This window comes from Neolamprologus brichardi, chromosome 22 (genome assembly GCF_056152115.1).
Source record: "Neolamprologus brichardi isolate AB-2024 chromosome 22, ASM5615211v1, whole genome shotgun sequence".
In the NCBI taxonomy this organism is placed as follows: Eukaryota; Metazoa; Chordata; class Actinopteri; order Cichliformes; family Cichlidae; genus Neolamprologus; species Neolamprologus brichardi.
The window spans coordinates 32,645,232-32,666,159 of NC_142124.1; the positions used below are offsets into that span (position 1 = coordinate 32,645,232).

At 38.5% G+C, this 20,928-nt stretch overlaps 1 protein-coding gene and 1 pseudogene across 1 annotated transcript in view; one reads left to right on the top strand and one right to left on the bottom strand.

Moving 5' to 3' along the window:
- Positions 1 to 20,928, bottom strand: part of nxph1 (neurexophilin 1) — an 80,957-nt gene that overhangs the window by 23,048 nt on the left and 36,981 nt on the right. The gene's annotated exons all lie outside the window — the stretch shown is intronic.
- Positions 4,416 to 5,605, top strand: LOC148096850 (uncharacterized; annotated as a pseudogene).

Here is a 20,928-nt window from a genome sequence, read left to right on the forward strand (position 1 = left end):
CTGGAGGATGAACGCTAACTTTTTTCCACTTCGTAAAAGTTAACGTGAGGGTTCCCGAAGGTTAGGGACAAACGCAATTGCATGGCAGGATGCTGTAAACAGACCAAACTTCAGTCGGGAGAACAACTGAGATAATCCATCCACAATATGGATTTATATCATTGTTTGTTTGTTTATTTATATAGCACTTTAAAAACACACCTGGTAGACCAAAGTGCTGAACAAAACATAAATAATAATAATATAAGAACTGAACAAAACAATAAAATTAATAAAAATTAATAAAAATGTCAGTCACCCACAGAGTAAAAAGCCAGAGAATAAAAATAGGTTTTTAATCTGGACTGAAAACTGGTACTGATGTAGCTTGTCTAATATGAAGAGGAAGATTGTTCCAAAGCAACGGGGCCATAGGGTAGAACGCCCGGTCTCCCCTGAGTTTCAGCCATGACTTAGGGACTGAAAGCAGCAGTTGCTCAGCTGACCAGAGGGAACGAGTGAGAACATAAGGCTTCAACAAATCGGACAAATAAATGGGTGCCAAACCATTTAAAGATTTAAAAAACAATAAAAGAACTTTAACAACGGATCCTAATTCGATTGGAAGCCAATGTAGAGAGGCCAAAACCGGAGTGATGTGGTCGAATTTCCTTCTACCAGTTAAAAATTGAGCCGCAGCATTTTGCACTAATTGTAAGCGTGACAAAGTGCCCAGCCCACCCCCTATTAAAGAGGAATTATAATAATCCAGGCATGATGTAATAAAAGCATGAATTACAGTTTCTAAGTTACGTTTGGAGAGAAGTCATTAACATACTGGGTATGGGCTGGGCTATAGTTACATTGTAACTGAGCTTTAAAATGATTAGCAGTAATAAAAACCGAGAGAGGCCAACAGTGATCACTGACTGTTTTTAGGGGCTTGAAAAGATTAAATAGAACAAGATACAAAGCATTAAGACATGTTAAATACACAACAGCCTTATTAAATGCAGAGTAGTTTGGGCCCAGAACCAGGATTCATCACGTCATCACTTAAAGACCGGATAGTTACACCCTATTTGCACACGCTCTTTTCTACTCTGTAACATTTGTAAATCTGTAACATATTGTATTGTTAAATAGTTTAGTCTTTTTCTGTTATTATTACTGTATTGGAGCAACTGTAACCCACATAATTTCCTTAAGGATTAATAAAGTATGCTGATTCTGATTGATTTTGATTTAAAGTCTCACTTCTACCGCAACCACACTGGTACCACAACTGTTTCTCACGATACTGCACAGTGGTTTTGAATTGCACCGTCCTCCTTTTGTGAACGCCAGTGGGAGGGAACTAAAGTTTTGATTGCTCACTTACAGGAACACGTTGAAGAGGAACGGCATGTGACTTGTGAGAGGATGCCAAAGTGTGTTCTTTGTAAAATCTACATTTGCCTCCTATATGTCTAGAAAACACAAACATTTAGAAAATGTGATTTGTGGTTCAAACAAAAATATTCCATCAGAGAGTCCAACTACAAGTGCCACCAAACAGCAAGTTGCCACTGTCTCAGATATAGAAGACCCTGGTATAGATGGGTCTAATTTCAGTGACCTGTATCTCAGAAATGTATGTATGTTTTACATCAAGCTACACTGACAGCATCTCCTGCCAGCATCTACCATTCAAACCATTGTTGAAGAAATGCAAAATATACATGAATTGGGACAGATGTATACAATGAATGGACTAAGCTCACTTCTAAAATATATGTTAGTTTCAGATGGAGACACTAAATATCTGTGGCACAGTAAAACAATCTGACTTGCTCTCAGCTTGTCACACAGGGCCCATGAGAAGCCCATGAAGAGTTCATCACTTTAAAGATGTGTTCAAGTATGTTGAACCCAAAGTGTTTGTGGATAGAGATGAGAACAGTGCTAAATACATTGAAGAGTCTGCTGGATTCAAGTTTTTGGCAAGGTTTCTCATATCAGTAGATTCTAATCATGTTTCAAGACCAGATGTTCTCAGTGACTGTTGTGATGGTAACGTGTTTGTGTCAAACACATTTTTTCAGGAAAATCTTCATTGTCTCAAGCTGGTTCTATACCAGGATGCATCTGAAGTAGGGAACCTACCGGTTCTGCAAAAAAGTAACACAAGGTTTTGGTGGTATACTTCTCTCTACTCAACATTCCCCCATGCCCGGTCAAATGCTGATCATATGCAGCTAGTCTTACTGTGTAGAGAGACTGATTTTGGGTAACTTGGCCATGAAAAGGTTTTTTTTTCAGAACACCTGAATGATTTGAAGGTACTAGAGGAGAATGGGATAACAATGGCAGACAAAACTGTTATGGTAAATGGTAAATGGCCTGTATTTATATAGCGCTTTACTAGTCCTTAAGGACCCCAAAGCGCTCTACATATCCAGTCATCCACCCATTCACGCACACATTCACACACTGGTGATGGCAGCTACATTGTAGCCACAGCCACCCTGGGGCGCACTGACAGAGGCGAGGCTGCCGGACACTGGCGCCACCGGGTCCTCTGACCACCACCAGTAGGCAACGGGTGAAGTGTCTTGCCCAAGGACACAACGGCCGAGACTGTCCAAGCCGGGGCTCGAACCGGCAACCTTCCGATTACAAGGCGAACTCCCAACTCTTGAGCCACGATCGCTGTTGTGAAAGGACCGCTCTACTGCATTGCTGGAGACAACCTGGGCTCTCATTGTATTGGGTTTTCTACAAAACATTTCAGTTCATCTGTGTACTTATGCAGCTATTGTCTGTTAACTTGAACTGAATTTCAGGGTGCTGATCCAGCAGTCTGTGGACCTCAATAGACCCCAGAAACGTATAGATCTGCCACTGAACAACTGGAAAGAGAAGACCTGTCAGAAGTACAGGGGATAAAATTTAGGTTTGCATTTAATTCTTTATAAAGCTTTGATGTTTGCACACCTGGCATGCCCCCATGTCTCGGTCATGTCATCTTAAGGGTATCTGCTCATACAATCTTGCTCTTTACCTCAAGTGCTTCAACAACACAGTTTCGGAAAGAGTACATCAAGTGTACTTAAATGCAAAAAAAACAGATGCTTCATCCAAACCTTGTGAGGTCAGTCCAAAAACATTGAAACTTGGTGGACAAGCTGTTCAAAATTGCAACTTCACGAGACCTTTACCTCTCATAATTGGAGACAGAATGCAGAAACCTTAAGATAATGTGTGGAAGTTAACTTGGCAGCTCAAGGAGATCGTTGACCTAACTTGTGCTCAGGTTACTTATCTGGATGCTATATTGTATTTGGAAACCAGAGAGGAGCTGTTACTTAATATCAACTTAAGACCTATACACCAGCGGTCCCCAACCTTTTTTGCACCATGGACCGGTTTATGCCCGACAATATTTTCATGGACCGGCCTTTAAGGTGTCGCGGATAAATACAACAAAATAAAACTAGTACCGGTACCGAAAAAAAGAAGATTTATTCATAACACACGTGAAAAGACCCAGGAAAACCGAGTTAACGATAAAAACGATAACAAAATAACGCTGAAAACTGATAAAAAAAAACCCTGAAAACTATACATTTCACACCTGAGCCTCTACTCTCATGGCCCGGTACCAAACGACTCATGGACCGGTCCGAGGCCCGGGGGTTGGGGGCCACTGCTATACACCATTACGTACGACATCATCCAGGACTGATCCTAAAATGTGGCCCTCTCATCAGGCTGTGGACAATGTGCTTTGAGAGCAAACATAGTTACTTCAAAAAATTTACAAGGCATTTGAAAAATTTCAAAAATCTGTGCTTGACTCTTTCAGAGAGACATCAGATGTTTCAGGCCTTTCTTTCTGCTGGGTCAGCAATTCCCCCAACATTGCAAATACAGGATGGCTCAATGTTTAATGCTTTCATACCTCCTTTTTTGTACTTTTACAGTCTCAAGCGCTTCGACACCAAACTCTGTGCATTCCTCTCCTGTGGATGTCCTTCCCTCTCCACCCTCAATTTCTTCTTCACCAGCATCATCCACGACTTTTTCATCACCTTCAGGAATCTGTACACCATTAATGCTAAACTGGATAGAGAGATTTGAGATACCAAGGCTCCCCAAGGAGTTGGTACAGAACTTGGAAAGACAGAAAAGACCAAGTGCAAGACAAAGACGAGAAAAGGTAAGGATTGTGGTCTCTGAAATGATGAAGATTTGTCAGAATTCAACCAAACGCAACACTACAGAGATAGCAAAAAGGATGGTGGCCAAGTATCCCAAGTCTCCTCAAGACGTGATTGATGGTGATGTTATTGGACCTGGATATCATTCCCTGGTAAAGCAGCTTCAGGCAGGAGTTGAAAACATCAAGCGACCTGACACACCAAAGGTAAGAAAATGCAAAGCAGCATCAGTTGATGGCAATGACACAGACGAAATGCCTTCTGAAGAAAAAGCAAGTGTTCAAGATACATATGACTGTATTAGCTGGTAGCCATGCATTTGCCACTCTCTGAGACCGTGGAGAGTCCGCTTGAAAAAAAGAAGAAATGAAGAAGCTGTTTAAAAAGAAGAAGTACAGATATTCTGGAAGAACTAGTCAAGTGCACCTATTACACGCAGCGTAAAGATATCAACAAAAGGGCAAGCATCCAGAAACTATGCCAGGAATGGCTCTTTCTCTTCAATGAAACCGGTATCACAGCAAATTTTCTAGAAACAGACTGGTGTGAATGTGATGGAGAACTTCCTCACCATTGTAGACAAAATGGGGGCAGGTCTGTTAAAGTTCCTCAAATATGTTGATGCACAAAAGCGCAAATAACTCCTGAATTCTCTTCTCAAGCTTCAGACTGAAAGAGTTCAGTCCAGTGGTTGCTCGAAAGAAGTCATTGAGATGATGCTCAATGACTTTTGAGATGATGGTTCTTACTGGCTCGTTTTGATGAGAAGGAAGAGCTTCTGTTCCACTGGTTTGAGATGACAAGCCTTGCAGAAGATGTTCAGATGGAGAAAGTGCCACCAACACCCTGCGTCATTGTTTGTGGTAAGTAGATATAGCAAAATTCAACAGTTTTTTTCTGCACTAACTGCCTTGTTCTTGTATTTTTGGCTTGTTTAGTTTCATGTTCTGTTGCTTTCACACTGAGGAGTGGCTAAGACAAACATAGAAGTTCAGCCAGCAAGTGATCCAATGATATATGTAAAAAGTATCTCTGTATTATTGTTATTAAAATTTTTAATTTTTAAATTCTCAGGTTCCTCCTGCTTCGCTGCTGAGACATTCATGTTGAGCATCGACATGAAGATTGTCAACGACCACATCACAACCTTCTAACTGAACTAAAATCAACACTGTAGTTCCTTGAATGGTAAAATTTGTTTTATTATGGATTTATTTTTGTGTTTATCAAACTTAGCCATTTAATATCCTACCTCAGGTTGCTAATTTCCTCAATCTCTCTCTCGCCGTTTTTTTTTTATAAAGGTGTTTGTTTTCCATAAATCCTGAGAACGCACAAAGGTTGAGTCCAAGAAGAAAACGTGTTCTCGGTCAATCCCAGTCTTCATTCTCATCTCAGGCATTGCTGACCATGAGTGGATCTAGTTCTGCCCTTCTTGTTTGAGACAAAGTGATAAAGGTATACTCTGTTACATACTCAACAGATGTTCTGTTGATGAAACAATTGTTACATTTCTGATTTTGAGTGGGAAGTTTTTAACAATGTCAAGTTTTACTAGGCACAGTTTGTAAAAGTACTTGTTCTACTTTTGTGTCACTGTTTTATATCTGGAAAATGTGGTAAACCTGCTTGTTCCAGGAGTGTCTTGGATTTGAATTTTGCTACAGTTTTAAAAATATTTGTATTCCAATGGTATAAAAAAGGTATGGTGCATGTACATTGCTAACATTTTGTGGTTAACCAAAAATTGCAGATGAAGTTCTCAAAACAAGTGTGAAGTTTTTTTGTTTTATTACCTGGTGCAGTTTGAAGATGAACATTTTCAGCGTTATCGCTGAGTTCTGTGTGTAAAATATGTTGATGTAAACTTGTTCCTGGAATTTCTTAAATTCAGATTTTCTTTCAATTATAGAAACAAATGTTTCATTCTCTATGTCTGCATTTGGATAGCTTGAAAAGACAACATTCTACGTGTACTGACATTTATGTAGTGAGAACAGCACGAATAACACTTAAATTTATGGTAAAGGTGTCTGATTTGTCTGCTCCAGGTAATGTAAAATATAATGTATGCTGAACTTACAACATTGGTTTTACACAGTTTGAACAGAACTTGTAAAAATTCAGTGATTCTTTACTCTTGATGTCATCAATGTAACTATTTGATTTATTGAGTAAAAAAGTAAACATTTGATGTTTACAACATCAAATATGAGAAATAAAATACTGTCTTGGAAATTTAAGGTGGACATTTTTGTGTTACATTCAGGAATTTGAATAAATTCATAGTTTGTGTATTAAGCTGCAGAGTGGAACGATTAAAAGCACTCTAGTCTAAAAAAGGTTCTCATCCAATAACAGCTGGCTAAATATTTTACTTACTTACACAATATTTGTATGCATGAAATGAAGTAGTTGATAATTCATACTATGAATATTTCATGAGGTAAACCCTTTCATAAAGCTCATGAGAGTTTGTCATGTCATGTTAATTTATAAAGTAAAATTGGTGTTTGTAAATAGCAAATTAATTTATTCAATTATTTCACTATAATATTTACAGGGAAGCTTTCTATTCTTTTTTAACCATTAAAAAAGGAAATTGCAATACATTTTTAAACACAAGTAAATTATGGTAATTTTTACATAATAAAATTGAATTTTATTATTTTGACAGTTAATTTTACAGGGAAAAATGTTTTTTGTGGCACAAACTTTATTTTATAGGTTATTTTCATGTTCATGTAAGGGAAAACATTTTTTTTCTTTAAGTTCAAACATTTTTGTTTACAGTAAAACATTGACCCTAGCACTATTTTTAACCATAACATCAACAATAACCATACGTTCTTACTGTAAAAGAAGAAAATGTTCTACCTTTTAATTTTTTTGGTTAGTTTTTTTTAACAGTGTGTGTCGTCTGCGCTTTCAGCTTTATTGCTCAACACAAATGATCTGGGAATACCGGGAACTCTAAATTAACTACGCAGAGTGGAAACACGACAAAGGCACAAAATATATAGAAACCAGGGGAAGGAGGACACAACATTAACACAAAGCAAACCAGGAATCTCATATTGAAATAACTCAAGTCCAAAAACTAATGAAGCTACGAAAAACAGTGACACATGTGCAACATGAAGGTATTTAACAAATGGGAAATATCATGTCCAAATGTTACTTGCTAACCTTCTATTTTTCTTGATTTATGTTAAGCCTTTCCCTTCATTCACTTGTCTTACAAATTATAACATGAGCATCGATTGATGAAGTTCAGCAATAACAATGCTACTCTTCCTTACTGAAAGTTTGCAGGCAGAGATGGGATTCTGCCTAGAGAAATGCAGACGCTAATATGTCCTGAGGTACCATAAATCAAAGCCAGCTTTATTTTGTCAGCACACAGATGGCTCAAATACACAGCTCACCTCAATTAAGACTTGAGAATGGAAGCTGAAAGGGAAAAGTGTTTGGAGAGGAAAAGGGGCACCTGTTCGCCTGTCATATCTGGAGCTCTTCTGATCAGTGGCTCTGAGCTTCCCCCAGAGCTGTTTCAATGCTGAATTAATGATGGCAAACAAAGCCAAAGCCTCCTCACAGCCCCTGTGTGAGTTCATTCTCTTTCCACTTTGGTCCCTCTCAACTAATCTTCAGTGTCACACTTAATGAGATTTTCAGTTTGTAAAGTAAGTGGAGCAATAACTCCCCCAGCCCAGACTGGCATCACCATTCCCACCATCTCCTTGAATGCTTTTAAGCAACTACTTCTGCATTTTCTCTCTATTCCTCCTCTTACTAAAGGATGCATTATGAAAGATTATTATTTATAAAAAAATTACATTGAATTATTCATTGTCCAAATACTTGGCTGAAAGTACAGATTGCGTGGATAGCCTTTTTTTTTACTTCATTTTTCATAATGAGTAGTTTCTTCAGCTTCTCTTTGTGCTGGAGAATACAGTGAAAATTAGATTAATATACATATAAACATGAGCAGAATATAATAAAAATGCAGTTAAAGTTGTTTCCATTAACAAAGCGTGTTTTATTTCATGTAATTACTGTTTTGTTTAGTCTGATGTGAATAATTGTAAGGAAATTTTCAAAAGACCAGGTTAAAAAAAAAAGGAGGCTATGGCTGATGGGTGTTCTTGGTTTCCAAACAGAAATGTTTCCAGTTTAATTATGACTCGAAGATTGTTTTATTTTTACAAACTAAAAACATAACAACGAAATTCTTACAAAATAAGCATGAACATTCAAAAAAAAGAACAACCTATGCAGAAAACCATGAGACTTCCTCGCCAGTGCTCGTCCTCTTCCTAAACCACACAGGTTTTTATGCTGCCATCGCACTTACATGCTTAAAGTGGTAGGCAGCTCTTTCAGATTCTATCATTACCTTATGTAAACATAACTTAATGTTCAAATTTATTTATCCTGAAAAGATCAGTTATGTAGCTCATCTGTGAATTATAAACCAAACATAAACTCAATCGTCAATCTGGCACCTATAATAATAATACATATAATAAATTTATTTTTCTGTTATTGTTAACTTTAGGCACTTCACCACAGAACGTTAGTACTTGTATACGGTCCCAAACAAATGTATATTTTTTCCTTGTCAATGTTCCTTGTCAATGTCAACAACAGTTAACTTGCAAAACAGCTCATGGAGAGGCCATTATGGGACAATGTTACAAGTGAACAGTGTTGAATTTTCAGTCTTTTGGAAGCAAAGGTTAAGACTTTTTCTGTTGTTGTAAATAATCAGCAACAAGTCTCCAAAAGTTGATTCTGTTCATCTGGATGTAGCGTTTTGTGGGAGAAACGTTTCGTCACTCAAAATCAGCAACAAGGGAAAATTCCAGGGAGGCAAATGTACCATTTATAGTTTGGACCAGAGATAAGATGGTAAATGGACCGTACAAGTTAACGTCTGGATAAGCGACACCCTGGACACAGGAAGTTGTTGTTGCAAAAACAATGCTAATTTTGTTGAAGGAAAAAGGACCTTTCACAATCAGAAGGGGAAGAATGGAAAACACTGTATCTCCAAGGCAAGTATACTCAACTCAAGTTCAGTAGCATTAGCATCCTAATATACGACACTGCCTTTGCTCCAGCTTAGCACCAAATCTCTATGAATAGTTATAAAGTTAACAGAGGTGTCAGCTAACTATTATTAAACTATAATGGTGGTTGATCAAGTCTTGTTTCTGTTCTCCCAAATGACTTGACAAAATCCACGTAGGCTTACCAGAAAGAAACCAAAGAAACACAGTATCCTGCATGCCCGGAAAATAATCAGGGACTGTGCAAACTTTCTTTTTCAGATTATTGTATGAATGTGTATATAAATACAAGGACATCTTCTTGACTGTGTTTGTAGTTTGAGACATGTGCACCTCAATATGTGGTTTTATACTGATGAAGTATAAAACTTTTTGTTTCTCATTACTAATATATATTATAATTCAATTAAGCCGTGTACCTACTGATTGATATTAATATTAACATGAGAAAACACTAGGTTTGTACAGTAAAGCTACAATACTGCTTTATACCTTACCATATATTACCACATCACATCACTACATTTCTTTTTCTATATTTGTTCTTAAAATCATCTTAAAATTAAAAAAATATATCTCCTGCTGCTGCAAGCCCAATTCCTTACTTTGTATATTTTCCAGTTACTTAAAACTACATTGTGGTTTTCATCAGAGAATGCTGGGATTTGATTTTACTTTCGCAACTGTAAAACAATTAGGACACACTCACTTCCTGTGCCTCAACATGTAATTATATTAACAAATATACTACAACAGAACATTCCTAATAATCAGTAATGAAAAAAGTAAAAACAATTTGATGGTTTTTAATGAGCCATAAAAACAAAACAAAATTAAAATAACAAACATCTTCCGATTAAACCAAGTGTACTCTGAATTTGGAATCACACTGAACATGTTGAGTTTACCTGGTAGACTTTTGGTTTGTCGTGAAACACAATGAAATAATTGCCCACCCACCAGTAAATGTAAAAAAAGAGTCAAGTGTTTCCTTCTACTGATAAGATGATCCAAAGAGTCCATACAGGTTGCACAGGTTGTATGTCCGCAATTGCAAGGAGTATGATAGAGATACCAGGAGATACCTCCTGCAGGACCGGACAGGGCCGTAGAAAAGCATCAACTGAGCCTCAGGACCAATATTTCTTTGGACAAGCAGTAACATAACAAACACCACCTCAGTGGGATTTGCGCTCACAGCCCAGCACCATGCAAATCAACTGGCTGGTCTGCCACTGGCATCCTCTTCTCTTCACAGATGAGAGCAGGTTTGCATAATTTTTCAGAGAAGATCGCCAGCAGCCAAATGCTCAAAGTATTCTTCTTCTCTTTATCATCTTTTGCTAGGATTTATCTTGAAGAGGAATCTGTTAAATCAAATACAAAAATCCTCAAAACAAAACAGTTAGTAATCAGTGACTGATCCTAGTCTTTACAGTAATGTACAGATTTTTAATGTATCACCAATAAAAACAGCAAAATAGTGGGAGTTTACAAAGAGCATGTTTGTGGTGAGTGCATGTTATCCCTGCACCAGAGTAGTGTGTGGCACCAAAGAGGTTAGGTTAAGCTTCTTGCATTTAGAAATGCATTTATGATCTGTCATGAGGTGTGGAATGAGAGAAATGAAAATGCAGTATTTAGAACCAAGCAGGTTAAGCTGAAAACTAACCTTTAATTAGTATGTATGCAATTCACAGGGAGGGGGGGGGATAAACAGCACAATCTAGAGTTTTTTGGAGAACAGCAAGCACAAGTTAAAGATTGACCTGAAAAAGAACAAAGGAAAAGCTATGAAAACATACAAGGGAGTTAGGGGAAATGCATATATTATATATAACAAGTCAGAGCAAAACTCAATGCAACACACAAGAGACAGATGACTATATGGAGAACAGAAAATGAATCACCATGAGAAGAACTTTGTTAGTCTATTATCAGGAGTACATTACCTACAATATCTACAGTACTTTTCATATGTATCTATTAGGGGTGCAACGATACAACAAAATTCACGGTTCGGTTCGGTTCGACACTTTGGTGTCACGGTTCGATATTTTTTCGATACAAAAAAAATGTTCATGCCTTTTTAGTAATTTGTCATTTATTAAATTTTCACGGCACATTCTGCACCACATCTCTGTGCGTTCATCATTTGTTTGAAGCCAGCTCACCTCCTGCAACCACTTTTCCGAGAATACGTGCTTCTTTTGTGGTTCGGACTCCTTCTGACATTTCTTTGGAGGTGGAGGAACATCACAGTAATTGCTTAAAGGAGCTTCTTCGACATCTTTAAGAGTTCTAAACAAATGTCTGTCCTCTTCCTTAAAATCTTATGTACGCAAACACGCGTTGCAACTTCTTATCTTGTGCGGGTTTTTATTTTGACAGCGAATGCGCACCTGCGGACCACTTATGTGCAGCCCTGGTTATTTAGCTCGTCATATTGCAGCCACAGAAATTCTTTTGTCCATGAAACCATAAAGCTGCACTTTCTTTTTGCCTTATAGTCTGATTTGTCATAACTTTTCCGTTTTGTCACTTCTTCACCCTGACCTGTCTTATTTGGCTCAGCAGAACTAAAATATATATCCTGCTGCTTTTACACACGCACTAACATAACGCTCAGCGATTCTCTGCGCGATCAACCTCTCACATGTTTAAGCTGCAGGAGATTTCACTTGTCATGTTTGCATAGTAAGCTAACGATTGATAAGACGATGTCAGAGGAATTGGTGCGCAAATTATCATCACTCACCAATCAGTACTGTCGCTTTCTATACACAGTTCACGCGATTGCAAAGTGAAAGCAAAAAACAAGCGCAAATTCAAACGCGATTTCAGTATGTCAAATATTGACAGTGGCCGATGCCAATGACATAATTACCCAGCTACATTTCCGAAAGAATGCAAAAGCATTGACATATATTTTTCCTTCCTACGATAGGCCGACGGGCAGGGCAGAGATAGATTTTGGTAGCCCGACTGGAAAAAAGCCCCAGGACGTCGGGCTAGCGATTTTGCGAGCCCTGTATCTGATTGAGGAATCACTCATCTTTGGAAAAGAGAGTTTATTATGGAGAAATGTCTCTTTCCAAAATAAAAGCTATACTATACGCTTCTTCTGGGCTATATTCTCAGCAGCATATTAAACATATCAGGTCCCCATAAGGAGAATCATGTGCTAACGGCTGTCTAAATGACTCGGGTAAAGTTTGTAGCATGCGTGCTTGTTTTTGTCTGCTTCCACTTGTCTTTGCACTAGGATGATGTCGGAGTAAATGTGCAGTCATATTGGTTGTGTTCCCACTAGTGCTGTCAGCGTTAATCTGAAATGACGTTAAGGTCACAACACGGCAAATCTCCGTTAACGAGCTACCGCGGATCGCCTCATGAGTGGGGCTGGAAGACGTCAACACATTAACGAGCTAACTGCGCTAACACACTAGTTCCCACCAATTGAGCATTGCTGGCACATCCAACATACTGTTTTACTTTTGTCCATGACACGCTTACCTTCAGGGTCATACGTCACATGAAAACCAAAATAGTTCCAAACGCCAGATCTGAATGAGGGTGGGGGAGGTTCAATTTGCCATGTTGCAACAAGCTTAACTTCTGTCTAGCTAGCTTGCCCTGCGCTCAGTGAATCTGCGTTCGACTACTCCGCCTAGGCTGCACTGTCGAGCGCAGATCCACTGAGCGCTCAACACAGACAGCATCGTCAGAAGGAAAGTTGATAAAATAAATTAAAAATGTTGCATCGTTCGATACATATGCGTACCGAACCGAAAGCACTGTATCGAACGGTTCGATATCGATACGAGTATCGTTGCACCCCTAGTATCTATAAAGTGCCCATGAAAAGTCTCACATTGTGACACAGAAGATGAAAGCAAGACATTTGAAAGCATTGTTCTTTTGAAGTTAATTCAATTCAATTAAATTTTATTTATATAGCGCCAAATCACAACAAAAGTCACCTCAAGGCGCTTCATAGATACAGATAACTGCTATACAACACACATACTTTATGATGCATAGATAACCTGTTAGGGTTTTCACAGAAAAACCACATTTATGACAAGTGTAATTTCTGAACATCTTTAAAATGCTTATGCTGCAAACCCAGCTTTTTACAACGCCCCTCTACACCAACAAGTCATATAACGAATCCCCCGAAAGAAAGAAAAGCAAACCTTTGGGAATGCAGTGGACACTTGAATAGATAAATCAGACTAAATCCAAAAAAGTACTGAATGCTAACAATTGTGGAAAAGCTAAAAATGCTAGCATAACCTTAGTAATTAGCTTTGCTAGCAATCCCATTTTCTTCTCAAAATCACTAGCACTAAGAGCTGGTTTATAGTTTAATAATAGTTAGCTGACACCTCTGTTAACTTTATAACTATTCATAGAGATTTGGTGCTAAGCTGGAGCAAAGGCAGGGTCATATATTAGGATGCTAATGCTACTGAACTTGAGTTTAGTATACTTGCCTTGGAGATACAGTGTTTTCCATTCTTCCCCTTCTGATTGTGAAAGGTCCTTTTTCCTTCAACAAAATTAGCATTGTTTTTGCAACAACAACTTCCTGTGTCCAGGGTGTCGCTTATCCAGACGTTAACTTGTACGGTCCATTTACCATCTTATCTCTGGTCCAAACTATAAATGGTACATTTGCTTCCCTGGAATTTTCCCTTGTTGCTGATTTTGAGTGACGAAACGTTTCTCCCACAAAACGCTACGTCCAGATGAACAGAATCAACTTTTGGAGACTTGTTGCTGATTATTTACAATAACAAAAAAAAGTCTTAACCTTTGCTTCCAATAGACTGAAAATTCCACACTGTTCACTTGTAACATTGTCCCATAATGGCCTCTCCATGAGCTGTTTTGCAAGTTAATTGTTGTTGACATTGCACATCAGTGTGCCCACTCTGTAACCCTTAGACTAAATTTATTACAAGAACTAAGTAATCACAAAAGTTTTTAGTGTAACAACCCAGACAATACCCTTTGTCGTTGTGCATCAGCATTACAGAGGAACCTAGTCTACTGCTTTGCCTGCATTACACAGGTCTCTACATGACCCAGAGGTGGATTCAGTAGTGTTTATGTGGTTTCCTCATTGGTGAGACATCAGATCATTTACCTCACCATCTCATTGAATGCTTTTAAGAGATACAGTGTTTTCCATTCTTCCCCTTCTGATTGTGAAAGGTCCTTTTTCCTTCAACAAAATTAGCATTGTTTTTGCAACAACAACTTCCTGTGTCCAGGGTGTCGCTTATCCAGACGTTAACTTGTACGGTCCATTTACCATCTTATCTCTGGTCCAAACTATAAATGGTACATTTGCTTCCCTGGAATTTTCCCTTGTTGCTGATTTTGAGTGACGAAACGTTTCTCCCACAAAACGCTACGTCCAGATGAACAGAATCAACTTTTGGAGACTTGTTGCTGATTATTTACAATAACAAAAAAAAGTCTTAACCTTTGCTTCCAATAGACTGAAAATTCCACACTGTTCACTTGTAACATTGTCCCATAATGGCCTCTCCATGAGCTGTTTTGCAAGTTAATTGTTGTTGACATTGCACATCAGTGTGCCCACTCTGTAACCCTTAGACTAAATTTATTACAAGAACTAAGTAATCACAAAAGTTTTTAGTGTAACAACCCAGACAATACCCTTTGTCGTTGTGCATCAGCATTACAGAGGAACCTAGTCTACTGCTTTGCCTGCATTACACAGGTCTCTACATGACCCAGAGGTGGATTCAGTAGTGTTTATGTGGTTTCCTCATTGGTGAGACATCAGATCATTTACCTCACCATCTCATTGAATGCTTTTAAGAAACATCACAGATGCTTTTTCTCTCTGTTTGCAACCCCATCCTGGAGGCACCAATAAGGTAGCTTGGAGATTATTTGAGGTGCGTTAGTTTTCAGTTCGTTTGGGGCTGCAGCTGCAGTAATGCAGACGCTGCACTGGTCCGTCGTGGTGAAGAGGGAGCTGAGTGTAAAAGCGAAGCTCTCAATTTACCGGTCGATCTACATCCCTACCCTCACCTATGGCCACGAGCTGTGGGTAGTGACCGAAAGAACGAGATCGCGGATACAAGCGGCAGAAATGAGCTTCCTCCGAAGGGTGGCTGGCCTCTCCCTTAGAGATAGGGTGAGAAGTTCGGCCATCCGGGAGGGGCTCAGAGTAGAGCCGCTGCTGCTCCACATCGACAGGAGCCAGCTGAGGTGGTTCGGGCATCTGACAAGGATGCCTCCTGGATGCCTCCTGGGTGAGGTGTTCCAGGCATGTCCCACCGGGAGGAGGCCCCGCGGCAGACCCAGGACACGCTGGAGAGATTATATCTCTCGGCTGGCCTGGGAACGCCTTGGTGTTCCCCCGGATAAGCTGGAGGAGGTGGCTGGGGAGAGGGAGGTCTGGGCCTCTTTGCTTAGGCTGCTGCCCCCGCGACCCGGCCTCGGATAAAGCGGAGGAAGATGGATGGATGGTTTTCAGTTGTTAATTGTCTCTTGACCACAGAGCATGAACTTTGCCTGAAGCCAGTAATTTGAGAATACAAGATACAGAAGATGGAAAGTTAGCTACATAAGCTAACGTGGTAACACCTTGATGTCCTGACGGCACCCTGTTAGCAAGCTTCCCTCAGCTGTTATATGAATTTTCCATGCCAGCATTCCTCAACCATAAATGACAACTTATGATCAAAAATATAGTTTTCCAGTCCTTCATCTGTGGAATTTCACCTTCTCTTCCTCTCAGGTAATTACAGTAACATATCCACTTAGGAGGTCATCAGTGCCTCATTGGTAAGAGCATGAAACTAAAGTGTAATAATGTTTGGACTTTAGATGGGACGTGGCCTAGTGGTTGTCTGCTGACTGGTCCATTCTGTAAATACCACATTTGCAGAGAGGTTATAAGAGTATTGGTGTGTTTTTCTGTCTTTTTGGTGCTCTTTAGGTCTGTCATCGCAGGCATAGCCCAGACAAACCGGAGGCTTCATGTTGCTTAAAGGTGAGTGTGGCAGGTAACCGGCTTCCATGTGGCAGAATGGTTACCTGTACAGGTGTAGACCTCAAAACAGTTCAAACTGGGAGAAAAAGGTATAAAAAAATTAAAGGTACTAATTTGTAACTGCCTCCAGAAAATTAATTTCTGATATCGATATCAACAGAAATTAAATTTATGCATGTCTAAAGTTATTTTATGCAGTTTTTTCTTAGATTGCTTTGAATCTGTTCCTTTGTATGGAATAAACATGGTAATTGGCAATTTGGAAGCTATTATCACATCTCCTAGTCAGGTATGATACAGGTATCATGTATGTTTCTGTCACTCTGTACTTTTTGTTCTAAGTTTTGTGAAAAGTTATATTCAAAGTTACTTAACATCATGGCTAGGGATAGGAATTGATAATAAATTGTAATAGTGATTTCAATTTCATTCTCAATATCACTTATTGATTTGTTTCCTTGTCGATTCTCTTATCGACTCTCATTTGGTTCCACCATTGCTAAGCAGCATATCAAAGACATCAGATCCATGCAGATTAAGTTCATGCAGTGGGTCAAATTTCTGTGCATGTTGGAGGTATTTTCCGGATGCACACTCCTTAACAAGGAGTTTGTGGATCCCGAAGAGGCTCTGCGGAACAAGGTGGTGGGGATCTACTTCTCCGTGGGATGTTGCCCGCCGTGTCGGGACTTTACCCCAATCCTGTGTGACTTCTACATGGAGCTGGTGGAGGAGAGGGATCCTCCGGCTCAGTTTGAAATAGTTTTCGTGTCTTCTGACAAGTCAACCGATGACATGGTTGAATATTACCACTAATAATTAGTTTGTACTCAAACAAACTAATTATTACACACATTACACAGAAAACCTTTCTTAAAAGTAATACATTACTTAATTGCTCCAATGAGGAAGTAATTCATTATACTACCTTCATGTTTCAATAGCTGAAAAACACTGTCTCATAATTACATTTCAAAAATTAAATTTTATTTATTCTAATTTTTCATGTTAGTGAATTAAATCTCTGCTAAACATGGGATATTTGATCAAGTGACTTGCACAACATACCATGAAACTGCACTGAGGACAGAACTGAAGTGAAATAAAGAAGGCAGGAGATCAAAAACACTGCACTGCTAAAACCTCACCTTGCTCTTTCTCTCGCTTATCTGACAGCAGTGGTTTTCAGTCTAGGGCTGGGCCCCGTTGTGTGCTGCAAAGGTACTGGTGGGCCGCAGTACTAACAGAAATTCAATTTGAAAAAGTGTGTACAGTTACGTCTTTGTAAAGTGAAGATTTAAGATTAGGTTGGCCCCATTGGATCTTATGCGTTTTAAGTGGGTTCAGCAATTTTGATTTTGTGAATGGCTGCATTGCAGTGTAATAGAGTATTGTTAGTAGGATTTGGTGCTACATACATAATAATTAAAAGGTAACTGTTTTTACATAGGGGTAAATAATCCTAAAACAATCAGACAACACATTATGACTAAGCACCTGCTGACAGTGGGAAGGAAAAACTCCCTTTTAACAGGGAGAAACCTCTAGCAGAACCAGGCTCAGGGAGGGGCGGGGCCATTTGCAGAAATCAATAATAACTAATGATTAAATGCAGAGTGATATATAAATACAGTGCATCTGCATTAGTTTGATGTGCGACTGAAGGACATACCCTCATTAAAAGTAATTCCAAGATTCCTCACAGTGTTACTGGAATTTTTAGGGTTGAGTACAATAACCACATTTTTATCTAGATTTAAAAGCAGGAAAAAAGAGGTTAGGGTTAAGGGTAGATAGATAGATAGATAGATAGATAGATAGATAGATATGATTCAAACTACTGCAGTGCACTACCTTTAAACCTATGCCATGCTTTAATCTCTGTAATAAAATATTATGGTCAATTGTATCAAAGGTGCAGTGAGGTCTAAAGATGGGACTACTATCACAGGCCACAACAAGATCATTTGTAACACTGAATAACACTGTTTCTATATTGTGATGAGTTCTGAAACGTAACTGAAAATAAACCATTCCTTTGCATAGGAACGGTGAGATACTTATGAATGGTTACGTTCATTTTAGTTGTGAAGACATTCATGAAGTCATTTCTAGTTAAGGTTAACAGAAACCTTGGTTCAACAGAGTTCTGACACTTTTTGTCCTTCTGGCTAAAGGGCTGAAGAAAACTTGGGGTTGTTCTTATATTGGTTTTTTTTCAGTCAGTGAAGAAATTGTGAAATGAGCTTTACACGAGGTGCTTTTTTATAGAGCAACAAACTCTTCCAGAGTAAATGAACATCTTTTAATAGCAAGATGCCATTTCCTCTCCAACTTATGGGTCATGTGCTTTTTAGGTACATGTTTGGGAGTTATAATCAAATACTTCTGATTTGAGTTTGTTCTACAAAGAAGCCACAGTATCTGCACTGTAGTACACAGTGAGGATGCTGTTTAGAGGTGCAACGCTATCATGAAAGATAATCTACCTCTGTGGGAGTAGAGCTTGAGGTAGTTGTTCTGTATTTAAGTAGTAGTGTTGAAAAGTACTCCAGTAAAGTTGAAGTACTGATTCAACTTTTTAACTCAAGTAAAAGTGAAAAAGTACAGACTCTGACACGTACTCAAAGTAAGAAAGCTCTTTGGTGGACGTTTCTACCAGCTATTTTTATGCAAACCTAACTGAACCTTGCTGTATTAATGTAATAATAATTAGTACTAGTAGATGAGAAAACAAACTTTATTTTGGTCTAAATTATAATTCTAATAAAAATTGTTATCTATTGTTATCAGATAAGCAGAACATGAGCAGAGAAAAAGGAGGGAAATATAGCTCTGTTTTCTGTTGCTTACATCGTAGAGGGTGACTTTGACTCTAACCACAAAATGAGAAGAGAAGAGGTTAACGTGGGATTCAACACGTGGGGGATGCCCAAAATCGACTGAAATGGCTCCGCGTGGGGAAAGTAATCATAATGCACAATAATTTCCTGTACCGCAACCACAACTTATGGACATCTTTAGTCTATCCGGTGTTGTACCAAAAAACAGAAGAGAAATAAAATGGTAGGATTTCATTTCATGTGTTTCTGTTTATTCTCAAATCGGTTTGATGTTTGATGGCCCGCAGTGACATGAAATAATAACGCCAATCAAATGTGTCAAAACAAAAGTAACGAGCCTGTTTTGAAAAGCTAAGGATTAGAAAGTAGAGATTTGTTTATATAGTGATTAAAAGCAAAATGTTGTCAGAAAAAAACGACCTGAAAATTCTACTTAAGTACAGTAATAACATATTTGTACTTCATTAACTGGAATGGATTTGATTATTAAAGTTGATTAATAAACCATGGCCTGTGTTTCAAGGATTCTGAGATTTAATATGACTTGAAGGTGTTAATTAATTTAAACTAATTGTTGATCAATTACTAAATCATTTACCTAAGGATGAGATGTATTTTTTAAGGAAAGAAAGCAACTGGCCTTCTTTAGTCTACGTAAGTCAAATGTTTTTGAAGACATTTCTTTTCTTAGATGAAATGTCAAACATCTTCAAAAAAAAAAAACCTTACAGAGGTCCAGTTGCTTAAGCTCCTTAGACTACCAAGATGTGGATGACTGAGGACCTAGACACAGTTAAATGTGAATTATTAAAGAATAGGTTATATAAAATAGTTAAATGAGGGGAAAGAAAGAAAAAACCTACAGAGTACAATATCATTTTGGCAAAGTTACACAAAAAATCAGTATTAATTTTAGTGACCTCATGCTCTGGCCTCTGGAAGACAATTACGTATAGTCGTTGTTGTCTCGGCAGGTTATGTTAATGAGTGGGGAAAAACTTTGAAGTGTGAATTGGGTAGTGTACTGGGGGGCTTCTGTTTATGACTATGCTTCTTCCTCACTATCAACCAGCCAACCTGGTTTCTCGATTTCTGGGGACAATCTAAATCTTAATCTCAAATCTCATTTTTGTGGTAATTTCACAAATTTAAAGAGTGTCAACCAAAAATCCAGAAAAAAACACATTACATAAAAGTTATACATTGATTTGCATGTCACTGAGTGAAATACTTTAAGTATTTAATCCCTCATAACCCATCCAGAATACTAGCTTCCAAACATTGGCTGATTGGGAGATCACGGTCGCCCCCCTGAGCCACGGGGGAATGTGAGAGTGAATGAACAATGGCATTGTAAAGCGCTTTGGGTGCCTTGAAAAGTGCTATATAAATCCAATCCATTATTATCATTATTATTATTACAGTCAATCAATCAGCCAATTACAGATACTTCTGATTTAAATTGATCATATCTATAAACCTGCCATGGAATCAGTTTCTTCCATTCCAACTTCTCTACCACCATAGGCAAGAACAAGGACCTCATAAAAGGACATCAGGGATGAGATTACAGAAGCATGCTGAGAAGGGCCTTGGGTTGACTGTTATTGTGATTTGGCGCCATATAAATAAGATTAAATTGAATTGAAGGTGACAGCTGTTGATGTGATTTGGAAGTGGAAGAAATATGAAATGACCATTGGCCACCCTTGGTCTGGAGCTCAATGCTGGATCTTGCCTCATGAAAAACGTAACGCATCAGCCCTTAACAGGAGGAGCTCGTT